The sequence below is a fragment of the Cervus elaphus genome, chromosome 14 (assembly GCF_910594005.1).
Source record: "Cervus elaphus chromosome 14, mCerEla1.1, whole genome shotgun sequence".
Classification (NCBI taxonomy): Eukaryota; Metazoa; Chordata; class Mammalia; order Artiodactyla; family Cervidae; genus Cervus; species Cervus elaphus.
In genome coordinates this window covers 17,509,024-17,530,204 of record NC_057828.1, presented here as the reverse complement: position 1 = coordinate 17,530,204, position 21,181 = coordinate 17,509,024, and the positions used below count along the sequence as shown (strand labels likewise).

Below are 21,181 nucleotides of genomic sequence, written 5' to 3'. Positions count from 1 at the left end.
TTTATTCAGCAAGTGAAGAAAAGTACTCCCTTGAGGTGTGAGGGTGGGCCGACCCCAAAGGAGAAGCCTCAATCTGTCTTGCCTTCCTCCTTTTATACATTTGTCTCCCTGCCCAACCCCAAGCCTGCCCTATGTAAATAAGGCTAGCCAAGAAGGGGGAGTGTTTGTTTTACCAGAAGTTCTCACTCTCGTCTGCAGATCTCCTTTTGTTCCATTTTAGTGGCCTTTTCCCCTTTCTTTGTATTTTAACCACCACCATTTTGGATTCCTTTTTCCTAGTCTAACTACCTGACATTCCCCCCCTCAAGAGATGGGAGGCCCAATTCTTTGGGAATAGGGACATGAAGGTCTCTCTGGCTACTTCCTGCTGAACTAGGATGGCGAGGGGCATTGGGTCCCCCCGCTTGCTAGTCTCAAACCTCAGATTCCTAATAGCGGTGTCCATCTAAGAGTCAGTGATATTTTCGATGGTCAGCTGTAGTTTTATATATCCTTGTTGTTGAACTGGCACTGCATGTTGTAGCCTGTTGACCTGGACACAGACAGAACAGGTTAGACAACTGATAATATATGGAGCAATCATAAGCAGCATCAATATGGTGATAACAGGTATTAGCAGGGGCAGTAGCCAACTCTAATCCCCCCTCTCCAGGAGAAGGGTTCCCCAAAGAGAGACTGCCACGCTAAGAAATATCCAGTTTGTTCTTTGAGGTCCTGTAGGATCTGAATGTTTTTCTTGAGGACTGTGAGACTTTCTTTAACTTAGAGGGAGGTATTTACCCGGAAACCACACATCTCATTCAAGATGGCTCAAGTTCTTCCTTGTTCAGGGATAAGGAGATCTACCTCCTGTCTATTTTGGAGGACAAACCCTGCCAAGCTGTGTTGGCTCTTTAGAGCTATCCTGAGAAATCTTATTCCCAGAAATTAATTTTGGGAGTGTTCATTAGTATGGCACTTATTTGTAGTCCTGAATAGGTATCTGAGTTCTTCCATGGGCTCACAGGTGTCCTGAGTGTCCTCTTCAGTTTTCTTCCATGACTTGACTGATGAATCAAGAAATCCAGGAATCATGTCTTGTTACCTTGCCTGTTGTGTGGGTAGAAAGTATTACTGAGTAGGGGCCCTTCCATGTGGGCTGGAGTTGAGTCTTTGGGGACCCATCTTTCCAGACTTTAATTAGGGCTAGAGTCCATAGAGCATAGAGTGTTGGCTCTTTAGACTCTTCAGGGTCCTGGTTGATACCCCACAAGCGTTTATCTTGGTGGAATTGCCAATGGCCATAGTATAAGATAGGAGGGTCTGAGCCTCTAGATCAAGGAAGAGGTCATTGACATAAACAAAAGGTCTCCCATATAGCACCTCATAAGGACTAAGATCAACCTGTTCCTTAGGGCCAATATGGTTATGGAGGAGAGCTATTGGTAAAGCCTCTTTCCATCCCAGTGATGTCTCCTGGGTTATCTTTTTTATCACTGACTTTAAGAATTGGTTGGCTCTTACTACTTTTCCTGAAGACTGAGGCCCCCAGGCACAATGGAGGTAATAAGAAATGCCAAATCCTTTAAAGATCTTAGAAGTAAATGATGCCCTGTTGTCACTTTGTAATGACAGACAGATTTGACAGACCAAATCTCAGAATGATTTCATGGAACTTTTTTTTTTTTTTACCACCTTCTCAGTCCAGTTGGGAAAGCCTTCAATCCATCCTGTGAATGTATCTAATCATGACTAATAGGTATTTATACCCTTGAGAAACTGCCATCTGGGTGAAGTCCCTCTGCTAGTCTCCTGGGTAGGTCCCACATCGTTGAATGGGCTGGGCCAGTTGGGTTCTTCAAGCTCCTTGGGGGTTGTTTAATTGGTAAGTGGGACAAGAGGAGACCATTTCCCTTATAGTCGTTTGGAGGCCTGTTCCTCTGAAGGACCTATCTAGTAATCTTTGGAGGCCCTTCTCCCCTAAATGAGTGGTGGCATGTAAAGACTTAACCAACTTCCATTGGAGGTTCCCAGTCAGAAAAAAGAGTCCTTTCTTTGGAACCACCCCATATGATCTTCTTGAAAAGCCCTCACTCTTAGCTTTAAGAGTCTCAACTTCAGTATATGAAGGAGTTTCTGGCAAATTATTCTGTGGAACTAAGGTGGCAACCCCGATTAGGTCCTTGTTCTGCAATGCTGCTTTCTTAGCTGCCTGATCAGCTGCATGGTTCCCTCATGCCACTTTGTGCTCCCAGTTTGGTGTCCTTTACAGTGGGGAGACTGAAACCTCAGCAGGCAGATGGACTGCCTCCCTAAAGATTTGATCAGCATATTTGATTGGGGACCCTTGCGTGGTCAAGTGACCTCTTTCTTTCCAAATAGCAGCATGTCTATGTAGCACCAGAAAGGCATGCTTTCCCTCTCTCAGCTCTAAAGCTCAAGTTAAGGTTATGAGCTCAGCCAATTGGGCTGAGTACCTGGTGGCAAATGTTTAGCTTCTATGGTCTCAAAATTGGAGACTACTGTACACCCACCTCTTCCTTTTCCATTCCAGACAAAGCTGCTTCCCTCAGTATACCAGATTTACTCAGGATTGGTCAGAGGATCTTCTGACAATCCCTCTCAGGGCTTTGTCCAGTGGTCTAAGGTTTCTATGCAAGAGTGAAAGGGGAGAGAGCCCTCGGGGATAGGCAGGAGGGTGACAGGGTTAAGAACCTCACAAGGGGATATAGTCAGGCCTGGATTTTCCATCAGCACTACCTGATATCTGAGGATCCTTTGATCAGACATCCATAAATGACCTTTCTCATTCAGGAGTTGTTTCACTTGGGGTCTGGTAAAAATAGGTTGCCCCCAAGAGAGACTTTTAAAGCATCTTCTATCAGGATTGCAATAGCCGCAAGATTTTGAAGGCAGGGAAAGATCTCTTCCCAGTAAGGGTGTAGGACACTCAGGGACCACCAGAAGCTTGTGGGAAAATATTTGTCCACCCCAGCTTGGGTGCTTGGTGAAATCTTTTTGTAATTGCTTTTCCTGTAGCACCAAAAAGGGTACAGTTTTGGGAGAAGGCTCCAGTGTAGAGGGTCAGGACAGAGTAGGTAGCCACCATGTCAATCAAGAAATTCTCAGACCTACCTGCCACATCCAATTGCAGCCTTTGCTCTAGCCCTGTGATGGTTATCTGTTACAGGCTGGCTGGCTGGAGTGGGCCACTTCAGTCCTGTTGAACCATCGTGAGGGAAGGCCTGGCACTTGATCTTGAGGATTTTGCGTCCCCAGGGCAGAGTGCTGCCCAATGTCTTAAATTATGGCATTTGTAGAAAGCTGTTTTCACAGACCTGTCATGGTTTGGATACTCTTTGGCCCAATGTTCTGCCTGTCCACAGATTAGGCACTTGCCTCATGCCTTGTCCTTCAAGGACTCAGGGTTTGCCACAGGGTTTCCCTGGAGGGTGCCCAGCATCTGGGTGTGCCTTGTCTCTTTCATTTTCTCCCTTTCCTTGGCCTTGGACTCCCTCTCCTGTACTCTGTTATAAAAGGTATTGGTGGCTGTCTGGACCATCTCATCTAAAGAGGCAGCAGGGTCTTGCTGCTGTAGCTGTTGTAACTTTATCCTGATGTCTGATGCACACTGGGATAGGAATTTATCCTTTAAAATCACCTGTCCCTCATGAGAGTCTTAAGTCCAGATTGGTAAATTTGGGGAGTGCCTCTTTAAGAATTTCTAGAAAGGCAATGGGGGTTCTTGTTGGGCTCCTGATTTATTGCTGAGATTGGGCACAGCCCCACAACTAATAGGCTTTCTTCTATTTCCATGGGTGGACTTCCTCAGGGATGAGTCTTTCTGAAGCTTATCCTAGCCAGTACTGTTGCAACCTGAGAGCCAGGCATCCCTGGGTCAGGGTGCAGATCCCCAGGCAGGTTGAGGCATGACAACCTCCTGGAGATGGAATCCCTGGGCAGGTCGAGGCAAGTCGGCTTCCCAAGAATTGGGTCCCCGGGGCATCCCCAAGGTCTCCATTGTGACTGGTGCTAGGTAGGATGAAGGGGTTGTAATCTTAACTCATTGCCAGTTTGTCCAATGCAGATGGGAATAGATACCATGATGTAAAGCAATCCAAGCCTGCGCCCTGAGACTGGGAACCTGGGGAAATAGCCATAAGCCTTATCCTCTTATTGCTCTGAGGGAATGTAAGTCACTGATTTCCTCCCCTAGTCCTCCATAAGAGCAGTTTAGGGTGTCTCCAATGGTAAACATTTCATTGTCATAGACACACTTTAGGCAATAACAGAAATAATGACAAAGGAGTGGGTTACCTGGTCTTGTTAGGGACATTAAGAGTATTTTAGTAATAAGCTGGGTGGAGCAATGTTGCCAACAGTGAGTACAGGATCCTGGTTGTAGTAGTTAGTGGCATAGGGATGAAATGATAAGGGGCAACAGACCAGATGTTCCATAAAAGTGGAGTGGAGATTTGATCTAGGGTTTATGTTTGTAGCTTCAGGAGAAGGGTGGTAAGGGTTTGGGCCCAAACAGCCTGCAGGGCTAATTCCCAAAGTGGCAAATATTGTCCCTGGAAGGCCAATTGCCCTTGAAGGGATGCCGCCAATAGATGGACTTCTAGCCGGAATTGTGTACCCGTCACCCACCCTAGTGTGTCCACTGAGAAATGCTGTTGTTGTGCATGTTGTAGGAAACATGGAAGATGAAGGCCTGAATATCTAGAGGGATTGGATATTATACAGTATTTCCCTCCCAAAGGCCAGCTATTTTCTGGTTGTCCCTCCAGAAGATTGTAGAGGCAACAATCTAGATTGTGGGCCTGGAACAGGCTCAAGAAAAGAGCATGAAACAGGAAGGAAGGGGGCAGGGCACAACTTTTGAGAGAATGGCCCAAGGGTAAAACATAAACTGATTAAAATCAAATGGGTCCAGGCTGACAGACAAGTCAGTTCAGTTCAGTTCAGTCGCTCAGTCGTGTCTGAATCTTTGCAACCCCATGGTCTGCAGCACGCCAGGCCTCCTTGTCCATCACCAACTCCCAGAGTTTACTCAGACTCATGTGCATTGAGTTGGTGATGCCAATCAATCATCTCATCCTCTGTCATCCCCTTCTCCTCCCATCTTCAGTCTTTCCCAGCATCAGGACCTTTTCCAATGAGGCAGTTCTTCACATCAGGTGGCCAAAGTATTGGAGTTTCAGCTTCAGTATCAGTCCTTCCAATGAATATTCAGAACTGACAGACAGGTCAATTTCAACTAAACCTTGATTCTCAATCTGCAAGCTAAATGACTCACCCAGAGATGCCAGGACAGTTCCAAGGCACTATCAAAAGACCAAGGAGGGGGTTGCTCCCCAATTGTTGGAATGCCCTCCCATTCATTAGCATATGAAATCACCCAGCTCGGGAAAACTAACCATACCACAGTCCATGGCCACCACAATAGCCCTCTGCCTTGGCCCATACCCTGTGGAGTGTGCTTCTTTCTAAATCCAAACAAATTCACTTCTTACCTATCCCTGTGTCTCTCACTGAATTTTTTTTTTGCAATGAGATATCTTGAACCTGAGCTTCATTAGGTCCTGAAACCAAGCACCATGGTTTTTGGTTGGCCTCATGACTGAGTGACCAAGCATACCACAGAGTCCCTGCCATTCTCTGCCACATGGGTTTGGGTCCCAATCTTAGGTAAACGGTTTCAAACACAACTTTCAGAAATGGAAAGATGATGACCTGCTCAATACTTTGTATATGGTGCCATAGATAGAGAGGAATTGAAGGACGGGAGGAAAAAGCAGTGGAAAAAATGCTGAGGAATCCCTTTCATAACTTGCTGAAAAATCTGCTAAATACCTGACCTGTGCCCAAAGTTTTCATTGACCTGATCCTTGGCATAAAGGAGGTTAAGTACAGAAGAACTCTCACCCACCCGACAACGGTTACTAAGGTGCAGCAGACAGTAGAGCCTTCAAGACCCACTGGGGAGTAGCCCCTGCCAGAGTCCCTCAGGTGCACCCACTGCCACTCGCCTCTTCACAGGGGGTTTGAGGGAATAAGAAATGAGAGATCGTAAAGGAATTAAGACTTTGTTAGCCATATGTCCTTCCAGCCATAGGGGCGAGGACCTCCTACCTTAACCAGAGGCCTTCTGGAATCCGTCTGAGCCTCATGAGCTTTCTGCCAAGTTTGTTTTTGCTGTCGCAGTTTCCAGCATGCTAGGCTTCTTGTCATTTCCACTGTGCTGGGTTTTCTTCACATTGAGCTTCCATTGCATGAGTTTTGCCTAGTTGGGCTTCTGCTGTGCTTGGCCAAGCTGAGGTTGTTTCAGCCAGGTTAAACCTGAGAAGTGGCACCAGATACATCCAGGGAGTGTGTAATTTTCTTGGTTGTGTCTCATGGCAGCAAAGATTTGAAATGGCAGACTAAAGTGTTACAGCTTGGTTACGGCTCAGTAAAGTACACCCTCGAGGCATGAGGGCAGGCCAACCCCAAAGGAGAGGCCTCAATCTGTCTTTCTTGACTTCCTCCTTTTATATGTTTGTATCCTCCCCGCCCTCCCCCCCCCCCCCCCCCCCCCCCCCCCCCGCCACCACGGAGCCTGCTGCCCTATGCAAATTGGGCTAGCCAAGGAGGGGGACTGTTTGTTTCACTTGACATTCTCACACCAGTCCACGGATTTCCTTTTGTTCCATTTTCTTGGGCTTTTTTCCTTTCTTTGTCATTCAGCCACCGCCATTTTGGACTCCTTCTTCCTATTCTAACTACCTAACAACTAGATATAATATTATTGTTTAGTGTTGTTTTTTCTCCATTAATATTTTAAATATTTCACTCCACTTTTTTTTTTTTTTTTTTTTTAATGAGAAGTCAGCTGTAATTCTTATCCTTCGTTAGTTGTAGGTATGGGGCATCCCCTTTCCCAGCTACTTTTGGGAACCTCTCTTTGCTTTTGGTTCTGCAGTTTATTTGGTATTTATCTTTCTTGGAGTTGTCTGATCTCCTGAAAGTGCAGTTTGTTAACCTTAACAGATTGCTAACAGATCCCAGGATCTGTTTCCTGGGACTGTGTTTTTACCCCTTTTCCAGATGCATAGCTATTTGTTTTATCCCTGCCCGCTGGCTGTAATTCAAAATCTATTACCTTGAAGTCCAATTCCATATTGGCAGAACTTTCTCCCTTGTGTTACCAAAAATTGAGGAGAATGGACTAGGGAGTAGTTTTCTTTCCCCAGGTGGAATAGGTTTTAGAATTGCACTCAGACAAAGTGCAATCAGATTTACGCTTTCTCTGAAGAGTAGGTCATTGTGGAGAAGGTCCAGCTGTGTTTTAATGGTCGGAGCCGCAAGGGACATTTTTGGATCCTCACTGTGAGAACTTCCAGGAATTCCTTGAGTGAAATCCTAGCTAGGTATCTATGCCCCTAAGATTAGAGTCTCCAATTAGGGCAATTGTTCTTGGTTACATGTTATCAATTGTATTTAACACAGACAGTATTTCCTAGGCTCCTGCTCTTGATTCCTCGCTACTCTAGTTAGTAAGCCAGAAGCTTGACATTTAACTAGTAAAAAAACTACTGTATTACAGAATATGAATGAATTTGTGCAGGTTATTGAGTGGCACATTGGTTGGATATGACATTATTTTTTGTAATTACCATATTTTTAGTAAATTAATTTTTATAACATATTTCTTAAAAAACAGGAAAGATGAGAAATAGATAACTTAAAAATTAAGTCTATATATACATTATATATAATATATATTATATATAATATATATAATATTATATATATATATAAAGCAACTTGCCATGTACATTCAGGTGTACTTCAAGTTTCTATGCCTTATTTCACTGAGACCCATTAATAAAGTTTTATTAACTCCATTTTATAGATAAGAATTATAAGGTTTAACAGTATAACTAAATAGCTCAAAATCATAAAGCAAACAAGTGGTTGACCCATGATTCACACTCAAGATCTATGATTCAAGAACCCATACTTTAGCCATTACTTGCTTCCAATACGTCTCTTATAATGTCCCCCTAGAAACATATACAAGAGTAACTTACAGCATAATATTTTGCTGGTCAGTTTTATGGCAAATTTGGTGCCATGTTTTTTCTACAGTGATACCCTCAGGAACTGTTATGACTTCTAAGACCTTTTGCCCCTATACTAAATGGTTTCTATCATTATAGACTTATGAGACTAATTCTGGTCTAATTTCTTTTAGAACTAAGACTTTACTGGAATAAATCACTTGTTTAATATTTTCCAAAAAGGGACCTATGGAACATCTATCCCAAAGAAATGCTCTGCCATGAATAAATGAATAAATAAATGAGACATTGGAATCATGTAGAATAAGTATAAACTTCAATTTATATTTTTAACACATCTGTAAACATTATTTTCCTCCCTTAAATTTTGTTAAATTGCTAAATTGTTTAATTTTAAGATTTTATTAGTATAATTTAAAAATATATCCTATGTGCAGCAAGTATAGATGTGCTCATCATCCAATACAGTTAAAGCCTCTGTACGTCTCTATGAGTTCAGCTCTTTATTTGCATCAGAAGTAGACACTATTCTGAATTTGGGCTTTAAAATTTCTATGTATTTCTCACATTACATTTATATTTAAGCAATATATATGTTACTGTTTTCATGTTATGAAACATGATGTCAATGACATAACATAAATTACATTACTCTGTAACTTATTCACATCACTGTATAACATTTATCTGAGCCACCCAACTGAATGGATAGATGATGTGTTCCTTAACATATTTTCACAGAGGGCTAGAATTCTTTTGTGTTGATGTGTCAAGTATATTTTTTATTTTCAAGTCAAAGTACATTCAGATCCATTTTTTAATATTAAAAACAATATTACTCTAAATGGTACTTTATAATTTCTTTATAAATATGTATAAAATTTATATTTCTAACAGATTCCTCATCATTTGCCTTTTTACTAGTTGCAAAAACTCTCCAATTTATTCTTAATTCTTAAATGTACCAATTTAAGAAAATCTCATTTCATTTTTTTTTGCCACTCTCCATCGCATTTTTTCCTAATTTTTTTTTTTTTTTTTTGGTCTTACAGTTACCTACAAGTCCCTTAGAACATATTCACTTGTCTAATTATGGCCACAGAGTAAGTCAATATGAAAGAATTCATGCTAACTCTTTTTACTTAGCTAATTCATTCTTGATTGACACATGAATGATTTGTTTCAATATGGTCTCTATTAACCTTATGCTGATATTTAGTTCCCCAATTAATAAGTTCTTTAATTTTAGTACTTTAAGATACTTAAGAAAAGAAACCATTTTCTTTGGCACCTTCAAAGTTCAACTATCAACAGCAGTGTATGAGATTTTGATTTGCTCCATTTCCTGACCAACTCTTCTACATATCAAGCATTTTAGTTTTTGTCTATTTTAGGTATCTAATTGTTGATTTAATTGACAATTTCTAATTGGCAATTGCTTATAAGTTTGAACATGTATATTTTTTACACAAAGATCTTTCTCTTTCTTTTTGGTTCATATTTTCTTCACTTTTTACTGGGCTATATGTTTTGAAAACTAATCCTTTGATAAATGTATTGGTACATTTTTTTGCAATCTTTCATTTTTCTTATTTTATCACAAAGTTTTTGAACAAAGGACTTTAAAAATCAAATGAATCTAAATTTATCAACTTCTTATTGTGTGTTTCTTTACCTTGAGACATATTTAGATCTGATAGAATGCCTGAAGAACTATGGATGGAGATTTGTACCATTGCACAGGAGGCAGTGATCAAAACCATACCCAAGAAAAAGAAGCAAAATGAAAAAAAGGCAAAATGGTTGTCTGAGGAGGCCTTACAGATAGCTGAGAAAAGAAAAGAAAAAGCAAAGGAGAAAAGGAAAGATATATCCATCAGAATGCAGAGTTCCAAAGAATAGGAAGGAAAGATAAGAAAGCCTTCCTAAGTGATCAGTGCAAGGAAATAGAGGAAAACAATAGTGGAAAAGACTAGAGATTTCTTCAAGAAAATTAGAGATACCAAGGGAAACATTTCATACAAAGATGGGCACAATAGAGGACAGTAACTGTATGGACCTAACCAAAACAGAAGATATTAAGAACAGGTGGCAAGAATACACAGAAGAACTATACAAAAAACATATTAATGATCCAGATAACCACAATAGTGTGATCACTCACCTAGAGTCAGACATCCTGGAGTCTGAAGTGAAGTAGGCCTTAGGAAGCATCACTATGAAAAAAGCTAGTGAAGGTGCTGGAATTTCAGCTGAGCTATTTCAAATCCTAAAAGAGGATGCTGTGAAAGTGCTGCACTCAATATGCTAGCAAATTTGGAAAACTCAGCAGTGGCCATAGGGCTGGAAACTGTCAGTTTCATTCCAATCCCAAAGAAAGGCAAAGACAAAGGATGTTCAAACTACTGCACAATTGCTATCATCTCACATGCTGGCAAAGTAATGATCAAAATTCTCCAAGTCAGGCTTCAACAGTACATGAACTGAGAACTTCCAGATATACAAGCTGGATTTAGAAAAGACAAAGAAGCCAGAGATCAAATTGTCAACACACATTGAATCACAGAAAAAGGAAAGCTTTCCAGAAAAATACCTACTTCTGCTTTATTGACTATGCCAAAGCCTTTGACTGTGTAGATCACAACAAACTGTGTAAAATTCTTCAAGAGATGGGAATACCAGACCATTTTACCTGCCTCCGGAGAAAACAGTATGCAGGTAAAGAAGCAACAGGTAGAACTAGACATTGAACAGTGGACTGGTTCCAAATTGGGAAAGGAGTACGTCAAGGCTGTATATTGTCACCCTGCTTATTTAACTTATATGCAGAGTACATCATGCACAATGCTGGGCTGGTTGAAGCACAAGCTGGAATCAAGATTGCTGGGAGAAATATCAATAACTTCAGATATGGAGATGATGCCACCCTTATGGCAGAAAGCGAAGAGGAACTAAAGAACCTGTTGATGAAGGTGAAACAAGAAAGTGAAAAAGTTGGCTTAAAACTCAACATTGAGAAAACTAAGATCATGGCATCTGGTCCCATCACTTCATGGCAAATAGATGAGGAAACAGTGGGAAAAGTGACAGACCTTATTTTGGGGGCTCCAAAATCACTGCAGATGGTGACAACAGCTGTGGAATTAAGAGACACATGCCTCCTGGAAGAAAAGCTATGCCAAATCTAGATAGCATATTAAAAAGCAGAGACATTACTTTACTGACAAAGGTCCATCTAGTCAAAGCTATGGTTTTTCCAGTAGTCACTTATGAATATGAGAGTTGGAACATAAAGAAGGCTGAGCGCCAAAGAATTGATGCTTTTGAACTGTGGTGTTGGAGAAGACTCTTGAGAGTCCCTTGGACTGCAAGGAGATCCAACCAGTCAATCCTAAAGGAGATCAGTCCTGGGTGTTCATTGGAAGGACTGATGCTGAAACTGAAGCTCCAGTACTTTGGCCAACTGATGCAAAGAACTGACTCATTAGAAAAGACCCTGATTCTGGGAAAGATTGAGGGCAGGAGGAGAAGTGGATGACAGAGGATGAGATGGTTGGATGGCATCTCCGACTCAATGGATATGAGTTTGAGCAAACGCCAGGCAGTGGTGAAGGACAGAGAAGCCTGAGGTGCTCCATGGGGTCACAGAATGCTACACTACTAAATTGCTAAACAACAACAACAAAGTCATATTTACCTACCCTAGTATTCTAAAAATATTCCTTTGCATTTTTTCAAAAGTTTTTAAGTATTTTCTTTCCAACTCCAGTTCTATAAGCACCAAAATACATTTTTTTTCGTATGATAGAGATAGTTGTTCATTTTTTTTTAGTTAACAGGCAAGTGTTTTAGCTTTATTTCATTAGTATTTTTATTCTATCAATCTTCTCTGCAGTGTCATCTGAAATTCCTACATGTTTGTTGCTCTGTGTGGTTTTTCCTTGAATTCAATTGAGTTTTTTTTGTTTTAATTACCCCACCAATAATGCATTATCTTAATAATTACACCTTTATGAACAATCTTGTTAGCTATCTGGCTATTTCTTATAATTTTTTCTTCTTCATCGATGTATCTATCCTTCAGTTTTTCTAACCAGAAAATTTTCAGAGTCAGTAAGTGTTTTCACACATTCACAGAACCAACTAGGAGTTGCTTTGGAAGTTAATGAATTAATTTACTGATTTGGTGAAAAGTGATGTTGTTCAGTTGGTAAGTCATATCCGAGTCTTTGTGACCCCATGAGCTACAGCTATCCTATCGTTCACTATTTCCCTGAGTTTGCTCAAACTCATGACCATTGACTCTATCCAACCACTTCATCCTCTGTTGCCCCTTTTCCTCTTGCCCTCAGTCTTTCCCAGCATGAAGGTTTTTTCCAAAGAGTTGACTCTTCACATCAGGTGGCCAAAATATTAGCGTTTCAGCATCAGTTCTCCCAGTGAATATTCAGGGTTGATTTCCCTTAGGATTGAAAAGTGATGTGTTTAGAATATTATTTTGATCTCTTTGAAATGTTATAGTTCTTTATTCTTTTACAGATTTTTAATGTCTTTTGGGAGGTTTTAGAATTTCTTCCATAACATTCTTGCATATTTTTTTCTGATGCTTATCTAAAGTAACCTGTATAAAGTTTTCTGTAAACATCTTTTTAATGGCAGTTTAAAATTTTTTATTGCTGTGGCATAGTAAATAATTGAATTTTAATAGTGGCCTTTGAGCTAGCAACCTAGCTAAATGGACTTATAAATTCTAGTTTTCTATAGATTTCTTTGAGTGGATAAACATATTTTCTGAAAACTCCATAGTCATTCATTCATTTTTAATCATAATAGCTATTTTGTGGCATAATTACAGTAATTAGGATTGCCAGTATGGGCAAAATGTTCTCTGTTTATGCTTATTCATTTTATTGTATATCCTCAATTTTTATTTTAATGGAACTGAGAGCTTATGTAGTTGAATTTGCATATATGGAAACTCTGCAAGAAATGCATAGAAATAAATCACCTATGTATTAAAGTTAATTTTTTCACTTGAGGTTTTACATCCTGCACAAGTATTATAAACTGTAATCTGAAATCCTGAGGAGAACAAACCAAAATTATGTAACCTAAATAGAGGCTTATTATTTCATTGCAACCCTGTACCCTACACAGCTATCTTCTCCCATTCCTCATCTAGCTATTCAAGCAAACATGTGTACTTTAATAGTTTGGCAAATATTTCAAGGGTAGTTATGGCTTATTGACAACATATACCTTTGTACTAAACTTCTTTTCCTTTTCAGTAGCAAGGAATTATGGTTATTTCTTCTGTAGTGTTAAATCCTCTTTCTTTCAGTGTTGGACTTCAGAAATCAGGGTTGAATTTCTTAACATGGCTCATTAATGCTTTCTAACATTAACATTTATACAGTTTGGAGAGTATAGCCTAAGTCTTTAACTGGTGAACAGGAGCATGAGGTGTCTAAAATACTATTGTCTCTTTCTGAAGCTAAAGATTTATGAATTTTTTCCTTACAAGCTGGAAAAATAACAATAAATATTAACAAATGTTGATATTCCCAGCTGACGATAGTGGTAAAGAATCCTCCTGCCAATATAGGTGAGAAAGAGATGTGGGTTCGATCCCTGGGTTGGGAAGTTCCCCTAGAGAAAGGAATGGCAATCCACTCCAGTATTCTTGCCTGGAGAATCCCATGGACAGCGGAGTCTGGCAAGCTATATTCCATAGGGTCACAAAGAGTTGGACCCAAGTGGAGTGACTTAGCATGCAGAACATGCATATTTCTCATAAAATCAATCTGAAGAGAGTACCATGAAAGTAGAATGCTTTTTACTTTTGAGTATTATTATGGACACACGACTTGTTCTGTTTTACTTTTGGCAGGTTCAACTAATTTTTGGTCTATTAAATAGCATACATTAAAAGTGAAATTTATCAGAACCTTACCAATGGGAGGTTCAGCATCAAGTTTTATACAACCTTGCTTTCTGGAAATAATCAGGTATTTCCTGCCCATATTATACTCCCAATACTGCCCATACTATACTCCTACAGTCCTAAATCCAGACAGTAGTCCAATTCCTGAGGAGTCCAGCTTCATTCTAGAGGAAAGTAGTATTAGAAATAAAAATCTAGTTATTAGGAACAAATATCACCGTAAGTAGGGTAGCAATGCTTCCAAGTCACTATCATGAATAGAGCTAGAAGGACATAATAAATAATGATATCTTCATGTTTTTCTCCAATATTAGATTTTAACATGTATTTAATTTCTAATCCATAATACAACTTCTAACCTAACTAAAAAAGTTTAATCTTAACAAAGATAGTATAATAGCTTATAAATCTAACAAGCACAAGTGAATAAATCTACGTGATAGATGACAAGATATAAATGTGGATACAATTTTTGGTTTTAGTGAAGCACAATTATAAGCTTGTATTAAGTGCCCCTGTGCTTGTAGAACTTCTAAATACAACTTTACTCAGCTCTCAAATGAAGTCTTTACTATCCTTTTATTTTTGTTGAGTAACCAGATATTATTCTTTTTTATGCCCAGCTTCTTGTGTGTGCAAAATTTCCTGGTGGCTCAGATGATAAAGAATCTGCTTGCAATCCAGGACACCCAGGTTCAATCCCTGGGTCAGGAAGATGGCTTGGAGAAGGGAATGGCTATCCTAGTATTCCTCTAGTATCTACTCTAGTATTCCTGCTTGGAGAATTCTATGGACAGAGGAGTCTGGGGGTCTACAGTCCATGGGGTCACAAAGAGTCAGACATGACTGAGCAACTAACATTATTGTATATGTGCATGCACTCAGTGGGATAGACTATATGTGACCCAATGGACTGTAGTTCACCAATCTCCTCTGTCTTTGGAATTATCCAGGCAAGAATACTGGAATGGATTGCTGTTTCCTACTGCAGGGCATCTTCCCAACTCAGGGAGCAATTTTAATACTGTAAGGGGAGTGTGAAATATCCTCGGCTCTGTCTCGCTGTAGCAAAAATTTGAAGTGACAGGTGAATAGGTGTTAAAGCTTAGTTTTATTAGGAAAAACAAAAGATAGTACACTCTCGAGGGTTGAGGGTGGGCCAACCCAAAAGACGAAGAGAAGAGAGGCCTCAATCCTTCTAGGCTTCTTCCTTTTATACATTTGTCTCCTCTCCCTGAGCCTGCCCTATGTAAACTGGGCTAGAGAGAAGGGCTGTTTGTTTTACCTGAGGTCTTCGCTCAGTCCTTGAAACTTCCTTTGTTCTACTTTTGCGGGCTTTCTGCAAAATCACTGCAGATGGTGACTGCAGCCATGAAATTAAAAGACACTTACTCCTTGGAAGGAAAGTTATGACCAAACTAGATAGCATATTAAAAAGTAGAGACATTACTTTGCCAACAAAGGTCCGTCTGGTCAAGGCTATGTTTTTCCAGTGGTCATGTATGGATGTGAGAGTTGGACTGTGAAGAAAGCTGAGTGCCGAAAAATTGATGCTTTTGAACTGTGGTGTTGGAAAAGACTCTTGAGAGTCCCTTGGACTGCAAGGAGATGCAACCAGTCCATCCTAAAGGAGATCAGTCCTGGGTGTTCATTGGAAGGACTGACGCTGAAGCTGAAACTCCAATACTTTGGTCACCTCATGCGAAGAGTTGACTCGTTGGAAAAGACCCTGATGTTGGGAGGGATTGGGGGCAGGAGGAGAAGGGGATGACAGAGGATGAGATGGCTGGATGGCATCACCGACTCAATGGGCATGAGTTTGAGCAAACTCCGGGAGTTTGTGAAGGACAGGGAGGCCTGGCGTGCTGCAATTCATGGGGTCACAAAGAGTTGGACATGACTGAGCAACTGAACTGAACTGAACTTCCCCTTCTGTCTTTTAGCCACTGCCATTCTGGACTCCTTTTTCCTTTTCTAACTACCTGACATTTCTCCACTCAAGAGATAGGAGGCTCAATTCTTTGGGAATAGGGGCGTCAAGGTCTGTCTGGCTACTTCCTGCCGAACTGGGATGGTGAGGGGCATTGTGCCTCCCCCTCTTGCTAGTCTCAGGCCTCAGAGTCCTAATAGCAGTGTCCATCTAAGGGTGAGTGATATTTTCCATGGTCAAGTATAGTTTTATATATCCTTGTTGAACTGGCACTGCATGTTGTAGCCTGTTGACCTGGACACAGACAGAACAGGTTAGACAATTGATAATGTATGGAGCAATCATAAGCAGCATCAATATGGTGATAAAAAGGATTAGTAGGGGCACTAGCCAACTGTAAATTCCCCCTCACCAGGAGAAGGATTCCCCAAAGAGAGACTGTAGCCACCCCCAAGAACTCTCCAGCTTGTTCTTTGAGGTCCTATAGGATCTAGAATGTTTTCCTGAGGACTGTGAGACTTTCTTTAACTTAGCTGGAGGTATTTACCCAGAAACCACACACCTCATTCAAAATGTCTCAAGTCTCTCCTTGTTCAGGGATAAGGAGATCTACCTCCTATCTATTTTGGAGGATAAACCCTTCCAAGCTGTGTTGGCTTTTTAAAGCTACTCTGAGAAATCTTGTTCCCAGAAATTAATTTTGTGGGTGTTCATTAGAATGACACTCATTTGTAGTCCTGAATAGGTATCTGAGCTCTCCCAGGGGCTCACAGGTGTATTGAGTGTCCTCTTCAGTTTTCTTTCATGGCTTTACTCATGAATCAAGGAATCAGGGAATCATGCGCTGATACCTTAACTGCTGTGGGGGTAGAAAATATTACAGGGTAGGGCCCTTCCATATGGGCTGGAGTTGAGTCTTTGGGGATGATCTTTCCAGATTTTAATTAGGACTTGAATCTCTAGAGCATATAGTGGTGATGCTTTAGAATTTTGGGGTCCTAGTTGACACCCCACAGGTGTATATGCTGTTGGAATTGCCCAATGGCCATGGTATAAAACCAGAGGGACTGATTTTCTGAAGATTGGCCAGAGGATCTTCTGACAATGCCTCTTGCGGTTTTGTCCAGTGGTCCAAAGTTTGTAGGCAAGAGTGAAAAGAGAGAGAGCCCTTGGGGGTAGGCAGGAGGGTATCAGGGTTAAGAACCTCACAAGGGGATATAGTCAGGCCTGGATTTTCTATCAACACTACTTGATAATCTGAGGATTCTTTGATCAGACATCCATAATGGCCTCACCCATTCAGTAGTTGTTTCACGTGGTGGCTAGTAAAAATAGTCAGTTTGCCCCCAAGAGAGTTTTAAAGCATCTTCTGTCAGGACTGCAATAGCTGCAAGTTTTCGAAGCCAGGGAAAGATCTCTTCCAATAAGGGAGCAGGACACTCAGGGACCACCAGAAAGTGGTGGGAAAATATTTGCCCATCCCAGCAACAAAGAAGTGCTTGGGTAAATCTTTTATAATTGTTTTACTTGTAGCACTCAAAATGGTACTAGTTTGGGGAGAAAAGGCTCTGGAGTAGGAAGTCAGTACAAAGTAGGTAGCAACCACGTCAATCAAGAAATTCTCAGACCTACCTGCCACATCCAATTGCACCCTTGGCTCCAGTCCCATGATGGTTATCTGTGACAGGCTGGCTGACTGGAACAGGCTGCTTCAGTCCTGTTGAACTATCCTGAGGGAAGGCTTGGCACTTAACCTTGAGGCTATTTGGTCCCAAGGGCAGAGAGCCACCCAGTGTCCCAACTGATGGCATTTGTAGCAAGGTGTTTTAGAGACTTGTCATGGTTTGGATACTCTTTGGCTCATTGTCCCACCTGTCTACAGATTAGGCATTTGCCTCATGCCTTTTCCTTCCAGGACATGGGGTTTGCCATAGGGCTTCCCTGGAGAGTGGCCAGCATCTGAGCATTCCTTGTCTCTTTCCTTTTCTCCCTTTCCTGGGCCTTGGCCTCCCTCTCCTGTTCTCTGTTATAAAAGGTATTTGTGGCTGTCTGGACCATTTCATCTGAAAAGGCAGCAGGGTCCTGCTGCAGCTATTATAACTTTATCCTGATGTCTGATGCACACAGCGACAGGAATTTGTCCTTTAAAATCATCTGTCTCTCCTAGGAGTAAGTCCAGATTGATAAACTTTTGGAGGACCTCTTTTAGTGTTTCCAGAAAGGAATTGAGGTTCTCAGTGGGCTCCTGAGTTATTGCTGAGACTGGACATAGTCCCACAACAAATAGGCTTCCTTATATTTCTGTGGGTGGACTTCTTTGGGGGTGAGTCTTTTTGAAGCTTATCCTACCCAGTACTGTTGCAACCTGAGAGCCAGGCATCCCTGGATCAGGGTGCAGATCCACAGGCAGGCTGAGGCATGACAACCTCCTGGAAATAAAATCCCTGGGCATGTTGAGGCATGTTGACCTCCTGGAACCCCTGGACTGGCAGATTCCAGAGCAGTTGAGGCATGACACCTTCCAAGGACCAGATCCCTAGGCAGGTCAAGGCAGGTTGATCTCCTGGCACCCACAGACTGACAGATCCCTGAGCAGGTTGATGAGTGACAACCACCCAGGAACCAGATCCCTAGGCAGGTCAAGGCACATCAACCTCCTGGGATCCCTGGCTGGTAGATCCCCAAACAGGTTAAGGCATGACAGTCTCCTGGGTACTAGACCCCTAAGCAGACTGACCTAAGCAGGTCAACCTCCTGGGACCCCTGGGCTGGAGTTGGTATCCCCAAGGTCTCCAGCGTGACTAGTGCTGGGTAGGATTAAGGAGTTGTAATCTTAACTCATTGCTGGTTGTCCACCATGGATGGGAATAGGTACCATGATGTAAAGCAACCAAGCCTGTGCCCTGAGACTGGGAACCTGGGGAAGCAGCCATAAGCCTTATCCTCTTATTACTCTGAGGGAATGTAAGTCATTGATTTCTTCCCCTAGTCCTCCATAAGAGCCAGTTTAGGGTGTTTCCAATGGTAAAATCTCATTGTCATAGACCCACTTTAGGTAATAACAGAAATAATGACAAAGGAATGGGTTATCTGGTCTTGTTAGGGGCTTTAAGAGTATTTTAATAATAAGCAGGGTGGAACAATGTTGCCTACAAGGGGGAAAGGTCCTGGTTGTAGGAGTTAGTAAGTGGCTTAAGGACAAATTGATAAGAGGCAACAGACCACATTTTCTGTAAAAGTAGAGTGATTTGATCTGGGGGTATGTTTGTAACTATAGGAGAAGTGTGGGAAGGGTTTGGGTCCAAACAGCCTGCAGGGCTAATTGCCAAAGTGGCAAACATTGTCCCTGGAAGGCCAGTTGCCCTTGAAGGGATGCCGCCAATAGATGGACTTCTAGCCGGAATTGTGTACCCGTCACCCACCCTAGTGTGTCCACTGAGAAATGCTGTTGTTGCACGTGTTGTAGGAAATGTGGAAGATGTAGGCCTGGATATCTAGAGAGACTGGTTATTATACAATATTTCCCTCTCAAAAGCCAGCTATTTTGTTTTTCCATCCAGAAGATTGTAGAAGCAACAATGTGGGCCCAGGAGAAGAGCATGAAACAGGAAGGAAGGGGGCAGGGCACAACTTTTGAGAGAATGACATAGCCCAAGGGCATAACATAAATCAATTAAAATAAAATGGGTCCAAGATGACAAGTCAATTTCAACTAAATCTTGATCCTCAATCTGCAAGCTACATGACACACCCTGAGGTGCCAGGACAGCTCCAAGACACTATCAAAAGACCAAGGAGGGAATGGTTCCCCAATTGTTGGTATGATCCCCCCACTCATTAGCACATGAAATCACCCAGCTCAGAGAAACTAACCACACAACATTCCAGGACCACCACCCTTGCCTTCTGCAATGGCCAACACCCTGTGGAGTATGAAGTGAAGTGAAGTGAAGTGAAGTCACTTAGTCGTGTCCGACTCTTTGCGAACCGATGGACTGTATGTAGCCTACCAGGCTCCTCCATCCATGGATTCTCCAGGCAAGAATACTGGAGTGGGTTGCCATTTCCTTCTCCAGGGGATCTTCCTGCTTATCTCTAAATCTGAACAAATCCACATCTTACCTATCCCTGTGTCTCTCACTGAATTTTTTTTGCAATGAGACACCAAGATCCTGAACTTCATTAGGTCCTAAAACCAGGCACAATGGATTTTGGCCAATCTTAAGTCCCAGTAGCACAGAGTCCCACGTGCGTTTGAGTCCCAATCTTAGGTATATGGGTTCAAGCACAGCTTTCAGAAATGGAAAGATGGTGACCTTCCCAATACTTTGTAAGCAGTGGCATAGATGGAGAGAGGAGCTGAAAGATGAGAGGAAAATGCAGTGGGGAAAATGTGTGGAGGAATCCCCTTTATAACCTGCGGGAGAATCTGCTAAATACATGACCTGTGCTCACAGTTTTCATTGGCCTGATCCTTGGCACAAAGAAGATTAGGGACAGAAGAACCCCCTCCCACTTGGGTAACAGCTACTAGTGCACAGCCGATAGAGGAACCTTTGGGACACACTGAGGAGTAGCCTCTCCAGAGTCCCTCAGTTGTACCCACTGCCACTTGCCTGTTTGCAGGGGGTTTGAGGAAACAAGAAATGGGAGATAGTAAAGGAGTTAAGATTTTGTTAGCCATATGTCCTTCCAGCCATAGGAGAGAGGACTTCCTACCTTAGCTGGAGGTCTTCTGGAATCTGAGACTGAGCTTCGTGAGATTTCTGGCTAGTTTGCTTTTGCTGTCCCGGTTTCCAGCACGCTGGGTTTCTTGTCACTTCCCCTCTGCTGAATTTTCTTCTTATTCTGCTTCCTCTGCAGGAGCTTTTGCCTTGTTAGGCTTCTGCTGTGCTTGGCCTCTGCCTCGCAGGTTCCTAGCTGAACTTGTTTTAGCCAGGTTAAATCTGAGAAACATCACCAGGTATATTGGGTGAGTGTGTAATTTCCTTGGTTCTGTCTCGCTGCAGCAAAAATTGAAGGGATGGACAAATCAGTGTTACAGCTCAGTTTTACTAGGAAAAACAAAGGATAATACACCCTTGAGGACTGAGGGCAGGCCGACCCAAAAGATGAAGAGAAGAGAGGCCTCAATCCTTCTAGGCTTCCTCATTTACATTTGTCTCCTCCCCCTTGTATCTGCCCTATGTAAAATGTGCTAGCCAAGAGGGCTGTTTGTTTTAAGTGAGGTCCCCACCCGGTCCTAGGACCTTCCTTTGTTCT

At 41.9% G+C, this 21,181-nt stretch overlaps 1 long non-coding RNA gene across 1 annotated transcript; it reads right to left on the bottom strand.

Annotated features, from left to right (window-relative positions):
* Positions 1-219: 219 nt before the first annotated feature.
* On the bottom strand, positions 220-16,136 carry LOC122707911. Its single transcript, XR_006344956.1, has 2 exons — positions 15,987-16,136; positions 220-302 (listed from the first exon to the last, which is right to left on the bottom strand). It is a non-coding gene; the product is annotated as an uncharacterized LOC122707911 (long non-coding RNA).
* Between the last annotated feature and the right edge of the window lie 5,045 nt (positions 16,137-21,181).